The sequence below is a fragment of the Accipiter gentilis genome, chromosome 28, assembly GCF_929443795.1.
Source record: "Accipiter gentilis chromosome 28, bAccGen1.1, whole genome shotgun sequence".
In the NCBI taxonomy this organism is placed as follows: Eukaryota; Metazoa; Chordata; class Aves; order Accipitriformes; family Accipitridae; genus Astur; species Astur gentilis.
Window position 1 is genome coordinate 5533440 of NC_064907.1, and position 13363 is coordinate 5546802.

Consider the following 13363-nt stretch of genomic DNA (forward strand, 5'->3'; position numbering starts at 1 on the left):
ACTTGCGTAATTCATCGAAGATGTTTTGAACAAATTGAAGGACAGATTCCTCAATTACTACTTGTACAAATACCATCAAAGTGGTTTTGCGCCTTTTTTTTTTTTTTTTTTTTTGCGTTGGTGCTAGCATTAAGGCAGAGTTAGCAGGATTCGAGCGCCTTCAGTATCAATTTTTGCAAAAAACCACCTCTGTCTTCTCATCTTCCTTTCTGTCTCATTTCTCTTCTGGCACAAGTGTTAGAAAGAGTTAATATATGGCCAGATTGCTAAGATACCTGGGTTCTCCTTTTCTATTTGAGCACTTAATGGTCTATCTTTCCACGTTAATCCCTATCTGGTTTTTGGTAGTGTTTAAAACTATTTTAAAAACCCTCCTTCAAAATCTAATGTCAGTTAATACTTTTCATCTGCTTAGAGATTGCGGCCGTTGAGTCCAGCAGACATCTGTTACGAAGAAACTTTGTCAACCTTACGATATGCTGAAAGGTACGCTTTCATAAGTTTCCCCTTTCTGGTCTTGGTGCACATTGCGGTCAGGTGCTGGGCAAAATGACAGAGGATACCAGTTCAACGGGACTGACAGCTTGGAAGGAAGAAAGGGTGAATCTGTCCATAGGCAGGGGCGGCACATTAAGAGCTTATTCTTTACCCTTATTAACGAACGGCATATGTTTTTACACCTAAGTTGTGCGACAGAGGTCACTCTATTTCCTCAGAATTCCAGGTCTCCCTCATATGTGTGACTTAATTGAGCTTCTTTCCTCCCCTTCCTCTCCCAGGAACACAGCACCTCTAAAACTAAGCTGAGGTTTGGGGTCCCACAGCCCAACCGTGGTTGAAACGTAGAACGTAGAAGTGAAGCCTGCTGCCAGGCATTTGTCGCCTCTGCTTCCCAATCCCAGAGCCCAGCGACAGTACCACACAGAGCTATTCCTTCCTGCCCAGGAGCAGCTTGCTTTCCCGGCCACTTTCCCAGTCCGTCAGCTCCTTCTGGAGGAGAAGGTTCCCTCTCTGCTCCCCTTTGCTCTCCTCCTGCGCTTCCTGGGCCTCAGGACTGAAAACCGCTCTCTTTGCAGTCCTTTCAGTCAGGCTTTTGCTGGGACGCCAGCACTAATGCCTTCTTATTCCCTCTCCCATAAAAAGAGGTCAGGCACTTACACCCCAGTCCGTTATCCCAAAGCGGATGAGGGCTCAGTGACCTTGTAGCCGCAGCAGCCTGGCTGTTCGCAGGTGTCAGGAGCAGAAGGTTTAATGTCTCCAGCAGCAGTTCAGTCCTGCGGAGAGCTGAACTGCTTTCATGTGCCGATATGAACGCAGACCAACAAACTCCCCACGCCTGAGCCAGCTCCGTGCAGGGGCAGCTGGAGTTGTCCTTTGCCTGCCTCCCTGCTGTACCCACGCTTAGAGTGGGTGAGGTGTGGTTTTGAAGTATCCCATCCCATCTTGCCCCGCATACTAGAGGCAGAGCGGCTATGGCTACATTGCTGCAAGTTAGGGTTAGCTGGAGAAGAGAAGGGCTTTCGTGGGCTGGCAGGGGCAAAACCAAACCAGGCTGTGATTGCTGGTAGCGGTACAAGAGAGGGCATCGGGTGTTTCCACCGAAGGAGCAAAGTGGCTGTGAGACTTTTTCGCTTGTGAAGTTCCAGAGCTACATGGGAAATTTCCGAACAGGGAAAAGAACAAAACAAAACAAACCCCAAAGTCACGTTTGGTTGGAAACGTTGTCGTTTGCTGGGATTGTCTGGGTAACAGCTTCTTTTTTGTCTTTTATGTATTTCCATATTTAAAAGGGCAAAACGGGTGAGGAACAAAGCAGTGGTAAATGCAAGTCCCAGTGAGAAGCTTCTAAGAGAACCAACCGCAGGCTGAAAATAACAAACTGTTGTCCAGACTGGCTGGGCTCGGGAGCACAGGGCGACCAACAGCCGATGGAACACGTACGTATTTCAGCATAAATACAGCTATGAATAGCAAGCAGATTTTGACTTCCCAAAACATTATCAGGAGGCATTTTTGGTAATCTGTAACGCTGAAGAAGTATGGTGGGCATGGAGCTGAGGAGGATTCGCCGGGGTTGGCTCCTGTGCACGCTCTGGGCCCCGTGTTTTGTTGATCACCTTCTGGTTAGAAGAGGACAAGGAAGATGGCAGCTTTCATTTCCAGTTCAGGATGCCGACAGCAGCAACAAACATCTCAGCTGTTCCGCAGCGAGGTGAGTTTGTGTCCCCACGTGCCATACGGTCCCCAGGAGGTTTGGGGTGGAAGGGCTTGCTCTGCAAGAGGCCAGACCGCCTCCCACTGCATGGCTTCCTCGCTGCTGGTCCTCGTCTCTCACGGGGTTTGATATTTTACACGTAGGTACCCTGGTTAGAGCTGTCTTGCTGTTCACAAGAGGTGTGGTTTTTGCTGGCTGAGAACAAGTGGCAGATCTGGAGCACGCAGGCGACGTGGGAGTCCCGGCTGGAGGAAGCCCAGAAGGAGTGGGAGCACCAGCACGCTGCAGTGGCTCAGGCGAGTTTCCCAGTAATGGGCATCGTGGCCAGATACCTTAACCTCTGCTCTTCTGCTTCCGATGTTTTCCCCTTCTTGTCATTTTAAGACTCGTTACTCACACACTTCTCTGCCAGCAATGCCCCGACGAGACCCTCCAGGGGCTTTTCAGCCTGGGTAAACTGGCAATAACGTAGTCCTGGGTTAAGGGTCCACAATATAATAGCAAATCTCGCATGAGTTCAGATAACAGAATATTCTGTCTACTTCTAAGTACCTTACGGTTTCTTGGTTTCATTTTGTAGTTGTGAGAAATCATGACTGAAATAAAAGATGCCAGTGAATGTACCGAGCCATGTCAAAGCAGCTCAGGCTTGGGTCGCTTCAAAGTCCTTGACAGGCAGAACCAGAGGTTTTCACTTTAAAACCAGTCATGAGATGAACACCCTAGAACTTGGGGCAGATGTGTTCTTTGCACTTTCTGAAAGAAAAAACCAAATGCAACAACAAACCAAAACCCCCAAAACCAAACCCCCCAAACCCAACACCCCCTCCCCCCCTTTTAGTTTTGGGCATGTTTCTGAAAGCAACCAAAGTTCACATGACTTAGCCAGAGAGAAGCATCTCAGTAGGAGGCTGTGGCGGTGTGTAAGAGCCAAGGAGTGCATGACGGGCTGCTCTGGGAAAGAAGGGGCCTGGTGGTGACTTGATGAATAAGTCGTTCAAGGCACACCTTCACTGAAAGGCCATACGCTGCTCCCCTCCCAGCTGCTTTTCACGAACCATTTTATTGCTTCAACATGGGTAACTGCCAAACAGAGGAGCTGGGAAATTGGCTCTCTGCATAGAGCGGCGATTGATTGTGGGAAGAGGGCTGGGTTTAATGGGGGGAGCAGAGCTTTACAGGAATCCAGCGCGTTTTGTGGGGGTCTCTTGATTTTTGCATGAAGCCTGCATCACGCGGCAAAGTTGCTGACTTAAACAAAAGTGCTTGATTTCTTCTGGCCTCGAGGTCTGGAGCTTCTGCCAATAGAAGGAAGCGTGGAGTCAGTCTTTCAGCTCTAGTAATTGCTTGCTGATGGTGTTTGGTAAAACTAGGGGAAATTCAGGGGCTGCATTCTGTCGGGAATGCTGAACCCCGTGTAGGGTGTACGGCTAAACGTGGTAGTTCAAGTGCCGCCTTAGGCCCATCGGTCTGGGTGATGGCATCAGTCTTGCCTGGCAGCTGTCACAGGTGTTTGGGCACACAGGGCAGTACCCTGTTCTGCTGAGGACAGCTCCTCATCCACTTGCTGCATCAGCTCGTTTTCCTGCATTGATTTGCCTAGGGTTTGCTTTTTGAAGACGGTGAAATGAACTTAATTGGGCTTCTTATTAGTTCTGTGTCTTCTCCCTAGCAAGCTGTTGGATATAGTTTTAGAGAAGTAATGGTGACAAGCCTTTGCTGGTGTGGTATTTTTTCACCTGTGTGGTGGAGAGAATACTTAAATTGGTAGGAGAGAGTCACGAAAAGCCTGGGCCTGTTGCACGTGTTGCCAATGTTTCTGCGGTTCAGCTTGTCAGGTTGCTGTTTGTCCAAGTACGTTTCAGAGCTAGATACTCAGAAGCCGTCTGGATGTGGTGCTGGGCAGGCTGCTCTAGGTGACCCTGCTTGAGCAGGGGCTTGGAACAGATGGCCTCCAGTGATTCTGGAAGGCCTTCTTCTTCCAGAAGAGAACTTCTGGAAGTTCTCTTCCTTGTGATTCTGTGATTCTAGAATTTGTGCTGGGAGGGGCAAGCACCAGGGCGATGGCACACCGGTGTGGTATGCTGGAAACGTCAGCTGCTGTCTCCCTCTCTTAGGAAGGCTGCGCCTGTGTTCTTTACTGAGACACTTGGCACCTATGTCTGTCCAGGTACGCCAAGCAATGTAAAAAGAGCGTAAGTTCAGGAGGGGCTTGAGGAACTTTTGCTAGCTTAGCCACGTTAGACAGGGGCTTCGACTCTTGAATGCAAGTATGGTCGTGTTAGAGAATAACCATAGGAGGTGGCTGGGTAAACTGGCTCCAGTGTCAAACTCTGAGCTGTGTTGGTTTTGTTTGTGTTTTCATTTGAGGGGAAGTCAAATCTATGGTCTTAGCTGTTGGGGGCTGTTGGGATAGAGAGCTGAAATTCTTCCTTCTCCTGGCCTTCTGCTGTAGGTTTGGGCTTGTGGAGCATCCGCACAAACTCTGCAGGAGAATCTGTAGGCTGCACTTGAGTGAAATAAGCCTTGTTGTGGAGTTCCGATACAGACCGTCTCTGTTTCGCTGGTGGCTTTTTAGACTAGAACTTAGGCCTTGGATTAAATGTAGGGTTGTTGCCTAAAGCATCGGGGCGGGGGGGTGTTTCTGCTTAAGTGGGAAAGAAATGACCCTGTGGTACTCACAAAGTCACCTGCTAACTCACTCACTAAATCCTCTTTCGGCAGGAGTAAAATATGGCAAAGCCCAAATTCACTGAACCCGACTACTAAGGTGCAGAAAGTGTCTTTTCCGTCCACTGCTCCTCCAGCACTTGTGAGCTGCCTCCTGCTTTTCTGGGGAAAATGTCATTGAACCAGTCGTTAATTATAATTCAGAAAATTCTGTCATTGTCATCTTTACGCGTTATTCAACAAAGTGGATGCTGTTTTTCTCAAAAGAACTTAGTTTTTCTTCCGTTTCTTCTTCTTTGGCTTCGTCCCACTCTTTGTCCTGTTTCCTTGGAAAATGTGACCTGAATCGTGTCGCACACTGTTGTCCGTTCTCTGATCGGCAGGTAGCACTTCCCTGAAATCGCTTTAGCTTCCACATCTGGCTGAATGAAAGAATGACGCCTGTCAGCTGCAGCCTTTCTCAGTGAGACAGTGAGTCTCTACGCGCACGAGGGAGTTAAAAGTTGACTGGCTGTGTCTCGGGTGGTGTCCTTTCTAAAAGGAAAGGGTTCTGCAGCTCTCCTTGCAAACTGCGTGCGTAGTTTCACACGTGTATGAGCTAGCCTAACGGCTTACTGCCACCAAATGGAGACGGACGAATTCCCTCTCCTTCTTCCCAGCGCGCTGTCCTGCCTCCTTCCTTGTGCCAACTTTCATGCTTGCTCGTTCTCTCTGCCAGCCAGTTTAACTCTCTAAGCTGGTGGAAAACTAGCTCCTCTTCTGGGTTCGTTTCCCGTCTGCTTAGGCAGTTAACCTGGCTCGTAAAGTGCTCTAAAAAGTGCTCAAGTCAGTGCAAGGTAAGCCACAGGAATACAGCAGGAGAACAAAGGAGCAGATGGAGAGATGGGAGGCGGCAGCAAGGCCGCAGAAGGAGCAGAAGTGCAGTTAGCGTTGGATATCTCTCTTAAAGGAGAGGCTTCATGCTTTTAACCTGGTTCTAACTATTTTCCCACTGTGTGGATTTGCCAGTAATCCTTGGTTTAACTTAGCAGAATGATGCAAGTCAAACATCCTAATAGCCAGGTCACTGTATATACAGTTCAGGCTTTATTATGGAGTTTATCTTCCTAGTTCCATATTGCCAAGCCAGATGCCTAGGAACAAAATGTTTCAAATGCCCATTGGCATACTGGAGGAAACCTGGGCATGCCTGATGGTGTAGCGTTTTCACGTGCTTTTCTACGCCGTTAATAACTGCAGTGGAATTAAATTTAAAGTTCCATGAACGGTCTGGGCATTGGAGTGCTACATATTTGGTGGTTCTTAGCGGTGGTATGGGCCTGATAAGCACATTTGATGTGTACTGTAGGCAGGAGTACACTGTGTCAAGGTGCGAGCTTTCCACCAGAGAAGAATTCTTTCTGATTTGGTGGGGAGTTTGGGGTGGCGAGTAGTTTGTTTTTACGCTCAACTCTCCCCAGTAGAGTATCTTAAAATTTGATGTGCAATTTGGCCACGCAAAGTTCTGTGCTCTTGGCCTGTCCAGGTAGGCAGTGGCAAAGGCAGGGTGACGCAGGGTGACTCTTGTTCTTCCTCTTCTGAAATTTCTTCCCGTGATAATCTTCTCTGGTCATTCCTCCTTTCTTATTCAGCATCACGGTATTGCTGAAGGCACCTATCAAAACAGTTGGACGTTGAAGGCCTTTGAGAGATGCTATTCACCACCCCAATAGATCTGTATTTGTATTTGGTATTATGGGTTACTCATAAACCATATTGATTAAATCATTACAATTAAACTGAGCCAGAAGGCTGGTCAAACTGTGGGGCTTTTTACTCTCTGGAGCCCCTGGATGCAGTGCAAAAGTTCATCCGGCTGTCACTGTGGAAGGATGGCAAGTACCAAAAAGCAAACGCGAGAAAAGTGCTGCAAATGAGTTGTCCCACTTGGAACTTGACCTGTGCTAGTTGTGAATGCTGGCAGGGCGGTCAGGCTGGCTGGCTGCAGCAGCACCCTGCGATACTGGCTTTGCCATCGGCAACCTTTTTTTCCGAGGGTTGACTTGCGCTTAGTGCGGGACCCTGGCTCACACTGCCTGTGTTTCACGCGCTCGTTGTTTTCATGCTGGCAGAAGATACTGGAACGTGTTCTCAGGTAGAGTGCTTGTGGCCTGAAATATAGTAGATTCCAGTGCCCAGGCTTTAGAGCATAACCTTTCTCCACAGAAGTACAATTTGTGTAAATGGTATTATTTATAAGCGTTTCCCTTGAATAACTTTGTGTTGCTCCCAGAGTCTGGTCTTCAGAACTAGCTGTAACCTCCTATGCCGTAAGGAAAATAGGTTATTAGTGCACGCTGCAAGGAGCAACCATAAAACTTTGTTTGCGGGAGAACATGTGTGCTACAGTTAATGCAGTGGGCTTTGTGTGCCCATTGAAGTGGCTGGCTGTACTGGTTTGTGGCATAGGGTAAGGGTTCTGTTTGATGGCCGAATTGGTCGGCACGTGTAACGCCCAGGAACAGCGAGCTACGTAGAATATCTTCCTTCTGAGACTCCATGGAGAAAGCAGTGCTATTTGAAGAGATGCTTGAACCTGTCTTGTCTTCCGGAGGCTTTTTCGATAACCCACAGAACTTGCAAGACGTAGTGAGCTAAAGTAGTTTGTATTTCCACGTGTGTGGCATATCTCTTCTTTAGCCTCCTATTCAATCTTGTAAGTCACCTGAGCTTTTAAGTGTGTGTGTCCCCCCCAGATCTGTCTTGACATGGTGAAATGTGAACTGTCTGTGGAGCACCGATAGAGGTGTGGAAACTGAAAGGCCTCGAAGTTTTTGTGAAATACTGCAGAGATGTGATAAGGACTGGCAATAGGAAGGAAAGGACTGGAATAAGGAATATGGGGATTTAAGTGTAGAAAAGAATACGTGTTTTAAGGTGCTGTGTTACGTTCAGGTGATAAGTGTACGGAAAACTACTTTCCAGCTGATGAGCTATGAAAGTCTGTATTGCTTGTGATGTGGAAACATCAACAGTACATTATCTGGAAGAGTTTGAGAGTGAAAGTAGTTAAGGACTTAGTATTCCTTAAAGTTCAAAATAAACACACAAGAAGTGAACAAGACACAAATGATGCCTGAAATCTACTAGAAGACAATTGGCAATAAATAATGAAGTACAAAATCAAGAGCAAGGACAAATGGAACCTGATACCTCTTACTGCAGCGCTAATTGAAATACGCTTTTTCTCGGACCGCATCTTACTACAGACTTACATATCTGAGTAGACTTGAACTCGGTGTATTGTTTTTTTTCCTGTTATTGACCTTATCAATACCCCTGTGTCACTTTTTGTTGGTGATCTCATAGGCATTAGAAAAGTAAAAGCATTGTCCTTTTGCTCTGCTGTGAGATCAAAAACTGTCCTGAGTGCCATTTTTTGAAGGAAAAGAGCTACAGGAGCTGTATAGGGATTATTTGCGGCATACTGATGAAACTTCTGTCAATCTCAGAAAGCAAATCTCAGTTATGGCTGACATGAGTCTATTTTTGCATTTTTTTCTTTATTTACAGTGAAGAATGCAACACCTATCTGCTCAGGTAACGAGCAGTCTGCTGCAGTTTCCAGAGGTGACTACTCAGGCACTTGGGGAAGATGAGATAACCCTAGGTTGTGTGCTGCGCGGGAAGTTTTCTGGAGGTGAGCATTCTCCTTTAAATTTGGTCTCGGTCTGAAGTTCTTGTTGCCTGGAGGTTACCTGAAGCACAGGGTCACAGTATCGACTGTGTCAGGCTGGTGCTGTTAAGATGCATCAGGTTTCGAGAGAACAGAAAGGAAGTTTTAACTATTAAAAATGCTAATATTAAAACCTTAAAACTAGTAGAGTTAAACTTTGAAATTACAGCAACCTTCACCAGTCTTGTGCTATTCAAATAATTTACTTAAGCATGCTGAGTCAGCAGGCCTTCCTCAATGTCGTGGTCACTCAATTTTTAATTAAATAAAAGGCAGTTTTCAAAAAAGTAATAGTGTTGTTTTGGGCCCTATTTATTTGTACCAGCTCAAGCTCTATGACCATCATAACACCACATGCTGAACTAGTTCTTCTACAACGTTACAGAGGCACCCCCCCGTTACAGAGGCACCCCCCCGTTACAGAGGCTTTTTCTTTTCCTAATGTGAATACAAACAGCAAAGGAAGAGGATAACACTGTTAAGCGCTGCAGCCATATTTCCAACGTATTTAACAGGGTGCAGATGAGTACCCAGGGAGAGCTGCTGAAAGTGGCTAAGCAGATTAGGTAGTTGACTTTCTAGGCGATCCGCAAGTAGAGCTAGCTGGGTACCTGTCTGGTTGTCTAGGCTTCTGTTAGACCAGGTGGAATCCATCTACCTGACTGAAAGTGCAGTAATTGAGTTAATACTTCCTCCGAGTTTGTTCAGTGAAAGAAAATGTGTTAAATTCTTTCTGCCATCAGCCCGTGTAAAAGATTAGATTTACTCATGCAGTGCCCATTTTACAATAATTTCTTGCTGCCATCCAAATCCCTGCCCCAAGTAGGCGTGTGTCAAGTAAAATTAATAAACTAGAAATGAATTGGTTTAGATTTGTCAACTTTGAAGTATGCTTTAAGACTCGTATTCCCGTATGTATTTAGACGATTTCTAGCCAAAACAAGCCGAATATGGGATGAAGACTCTAGATCAATATGTTGTCATCTTCATCCCGAACAGTCAAAATCCTTCAGTGCGGGAATGACAAGTAGAAGTGCAAAATAATGAGGTTGTTAACATTAAGAGGTAGTGCTGGCGGATCTCCATGGGTGATTTTAAATAATTGACCACAACTAGGGAAGTCGGTCTTCCCTTTGGGGTACTTTAATTGAAGGAAAGGGGCAGTGCAATTTTTCCGTTGTTTGCAATCTTGTGTTGGAAATTTGCTTTAGTTAGCTTTCTTTTCTCTTACAGGGAGAAGTGGCTTGGCATGGTTGGCGTGTGGTCCTCAACTGGAGGTAGTGAACTATGTGACGGGAGAGCGGCGCTCTGCTTACCGTTTCCGTGGAGTAAAGAAAAAGCCTCCCACCATTCGTGTGGTGAAGGATTTTTCCTGGCAGAAGAGAACGGGACTGCTGGTTGGGTTGGAAGAAGCAGAGGGAAGTGTTCTCTGTCTGTACGACCTTGGAATATCGAGAGTGGTTAAAGCAGTTGTTCTCCCAGGAAGGGTACGTACTCTTTAATCGGAGGAACGAAGCTTTTGCGTTGTCAGGTGCTGCGTAATCCTGTTTCAGGAGAAGCTTTGGAGCGTCTGTTTGCAGGCGGTATTTCTTCTATCTTGCATTAGTGCAGACTGTCACTTCAGAGTATCCAGTCGAGAGAGCCTTGGTGTGGTGCGAACTCTTGGGCTTAACGGTACCATTATCTTTTGAGCTTACTGATGGTAAAACAAGTTTTCTGGGTTTATGGTAGAGCACATAGTTACCTAATTCTCCACTGCCACAAAAAGGCATTGAGAACTATCTTTTTTTGGCCAGAGTGAAAAAGAAAAAAACCAAAACCCCCTGTTCCCAGTGTCTGTAACATACATTTCCTAAATGCTTGATTTCTATGTATGATAGAAATAGTGTCTTTAAAATATCTGAAACTTCCATAGTTGTGCTGTAAATGACTTAGACACATTCCCCAGAATCTCGGACTAGCAAGCAGGTGGCTTTAGAGCAGAACAGATTTTTATGTTGACTTAGGATAGGAAAGAAGAGCCGTTAGGGAGTTACTGATGGACTGTCGAAAGATTGACTTTCAGCTTGCAGTCCTTGAATCTCTGCTTATTGAATATTGTGTTTGTGTAGATGGGAGAGGCTGGTGGAATGTTACTCCTTTTTTTCTGTCTTCTATAACCCAGGAAGTCCAATGATGTAATGTCCCCTAGTCTCATTATCTGAATGTAAACAAGGATCAGTGCAAGTTAATAGAACATCAAGATTCACTATATTGTTTTTTTCTTGATATAACTGGAAACAATGCTTTGGTTTTAAGTCTTATGGTCCTCTGTAGTTACTTTCTTGTTTCTGATGTGCTAATTCTGGCTTCACTTTTGAATGATTTCTGTTTAGCTTGTCAAAGAGCTTAAATGCTAGCTTGCAGTTTTCCTGTAGGTAACTGCTATAGAACCCATAACTAATCACGGAGGACCCAGCGTGAGCACTCGGCACCTACATCAGAGTCTGCGATGGTTCTTTGGAGTGGCAGCAGTGGCTACAGATGTTGGTCATCTACTTCTGGTGGACCTTTGTTTGGATTTCTCTTGCAATCAGAATGAAACACAAGCCTCGGGTAAGCCTGCAGTTTTTAAACTTGAATTTGAGAGTGAGAAAACTTGTGTATAAACAATATGCATCCCACTTGGAAGACACTAGTGTGCAGGCATTTCTGACTGCTGATTACAGGTGGCGGTTTGACTTGGTGTAGTCCTGACCTGCTTAAAAACGGGAGTGACTTAATACTCCTTCTAATGTGATAAATGCCCCCCTGCCACCAAGATCCGTATGTCACTATGATGCTTGCCGGTGAGGTGTAGGAATTTTACCACGTTTTGTCAATGCAGCTGCCTGAGAGGAAGTGGTGTCAGAGGCGCCCTATTTCTTGGGAATGTTCTTCTGCTTCTCTGAATTGACTTGGGGCAAATTTTAGGCTTGCTTGTTAAAATGAATCCGACTTGTCAAAAATCGTGCCTTTGGATGACGGGATTCTCTAATTTGCATATTCGGATTGCATGCGCTGTTTTGGCTATTACAAGAGTGGCTTCAGGAGTTGGTGTCGCTTCAGACAGCTTCATCATGAGGCCCAAACGCGTGATTATTATAGAGTCCAGGAAGAATTTGTCTACGAAGGTTACGCTTTTACCTGGTTTTATAATACGATTGAGAATACCTGTCCGATCAGAGAGTTCCTCTGTTCTTTGGAAACATGCAAAAGAAAGCGTTGCATAAATGGGTATTTTGCCCGGGGCGGTAGAATTGGATGAGATGTGTTGTCACATCAGTGTTCAAAATGCAGCCTAAATGGCCTAACACATTAATTCATGGCGTGGTTTTGTGTGTGTAGGTCTAGAAGTTGCCACTAGAATTCCTGCTGAAGTTCCACAAAGAAGAGAAGCTGTGACCAGAGAAGGGAGACATCTCTGCTTTCAACTACAAAATCCTTCAGGAACAGCAATATCAACCCTGTACTACATAAGCAGAAGCAATCAGCTCGTTGTGGGTTTTTCAGATGGCTGCCTGTCACTGTGGAATATGAAAACTTTGAAGAGGGAGTAAGTAGGCCTTTACACCTGGCCATGCCTGGAGGTGCAGGGGTCTCAATTGTTTGCTTACGGAAGCATGTTCACGAAAGAGAACATTTTAGGGACTGAAATTTTGGGTATAATCTTGGAATGTTTAGAAATCCTCTTCTGAAATAACTATGAAAAGTCAAACATGGATTAAATGGACCGCCTTCTCCCCAGTGGACTAGGATTGTTTTCCTTCTTGTGCCTGTGGCTCGAGGGATTGTGGAAAGCATGCTTCTTTGGGTTACGTCAAGCAGTTTAGGATGCGGTAGAGCTCATTTTTCTAAGACGCTTTGTCCGATCAGTAGTGTTCAGGGAAGCCAGGAAATGTGTGTATTTTGATGAACCAGATTTTCGGAATGATTTTGCAGAACCAGTTACTGCAATTAGGGCATACATTGTGAAGCTTAAGTATGTTAATAATGTGTGGGTTTGGTGGTAATATTCTTTAAAGTGTCCAGGATGAAACTAGTGAGACACGAAATATCAATAGCTGATCTGTGCCTGACAAGATATTCTTTCCTACATGTCAGCCTTGTCCAAACTAGGAGGCAACGTTGTGTGTGAATGAAAATTTGCTTGGAACACTTGGAGATGAGGATAAGGGGCATGTAAATCTATAAGCAATAGAAAAATTAAGAGACGATTTTATATCTGCCAAGGAGCAATCGCACGTGAAATGTGTGACCAAATTCAGATAGGGATTGGCTTAAGCAAACGTGCAGTGACTCACCAGAAACTGTTGGATGCATAAATAGACAGTGGAGGACTAATTGGGTGGCAAGAATAGATTGTGAAGACACACGTAAGGTTCAGAAGTCTGGAGGAAAAATGCTTTACGTAGCATCCGAGTGAAGAAATGAGAAAGTACTTGTGTTTGGCACTGTCCTAGATTTGTTCAGAAGATAGGCTGCATTTTAAGTTCAATATTGAAGTCGGCTGGAACAGGAGGAACAATCTTTTGCCTGGCAGCTGAAGTAATCATTTATGTTCTTCCTCCCTAGGCAGAGGAGGATATAAACCCAGGTTATTGCACTTGATGGACAGTAATTTCCTCAGCTCTTGACTGTTGCATAAAAAGCAGTCGCTTCCCTGACTCACTTGTCTGAGATGGAAGTGTGACCTTCTGTACTTTGAGGATAAGCATGGAAGGATAAGCTCTTTTCTCAGAAGA

The 13363-nt window shown here is 45.4% G+C and overlaps 1 pseudogene; it reads left to right on the forward strand.

Annotated features, from left to right (window-relative positions):
• The first annotated feature begins 8443 nt into the window (after positions 1–8443).
• The window catches only part of LOC126051817 (protein ELYS-like), a 42216-nt pseudogene continuing 37296 nt past the window's right edge, over positions 8444–13363 (forward strand).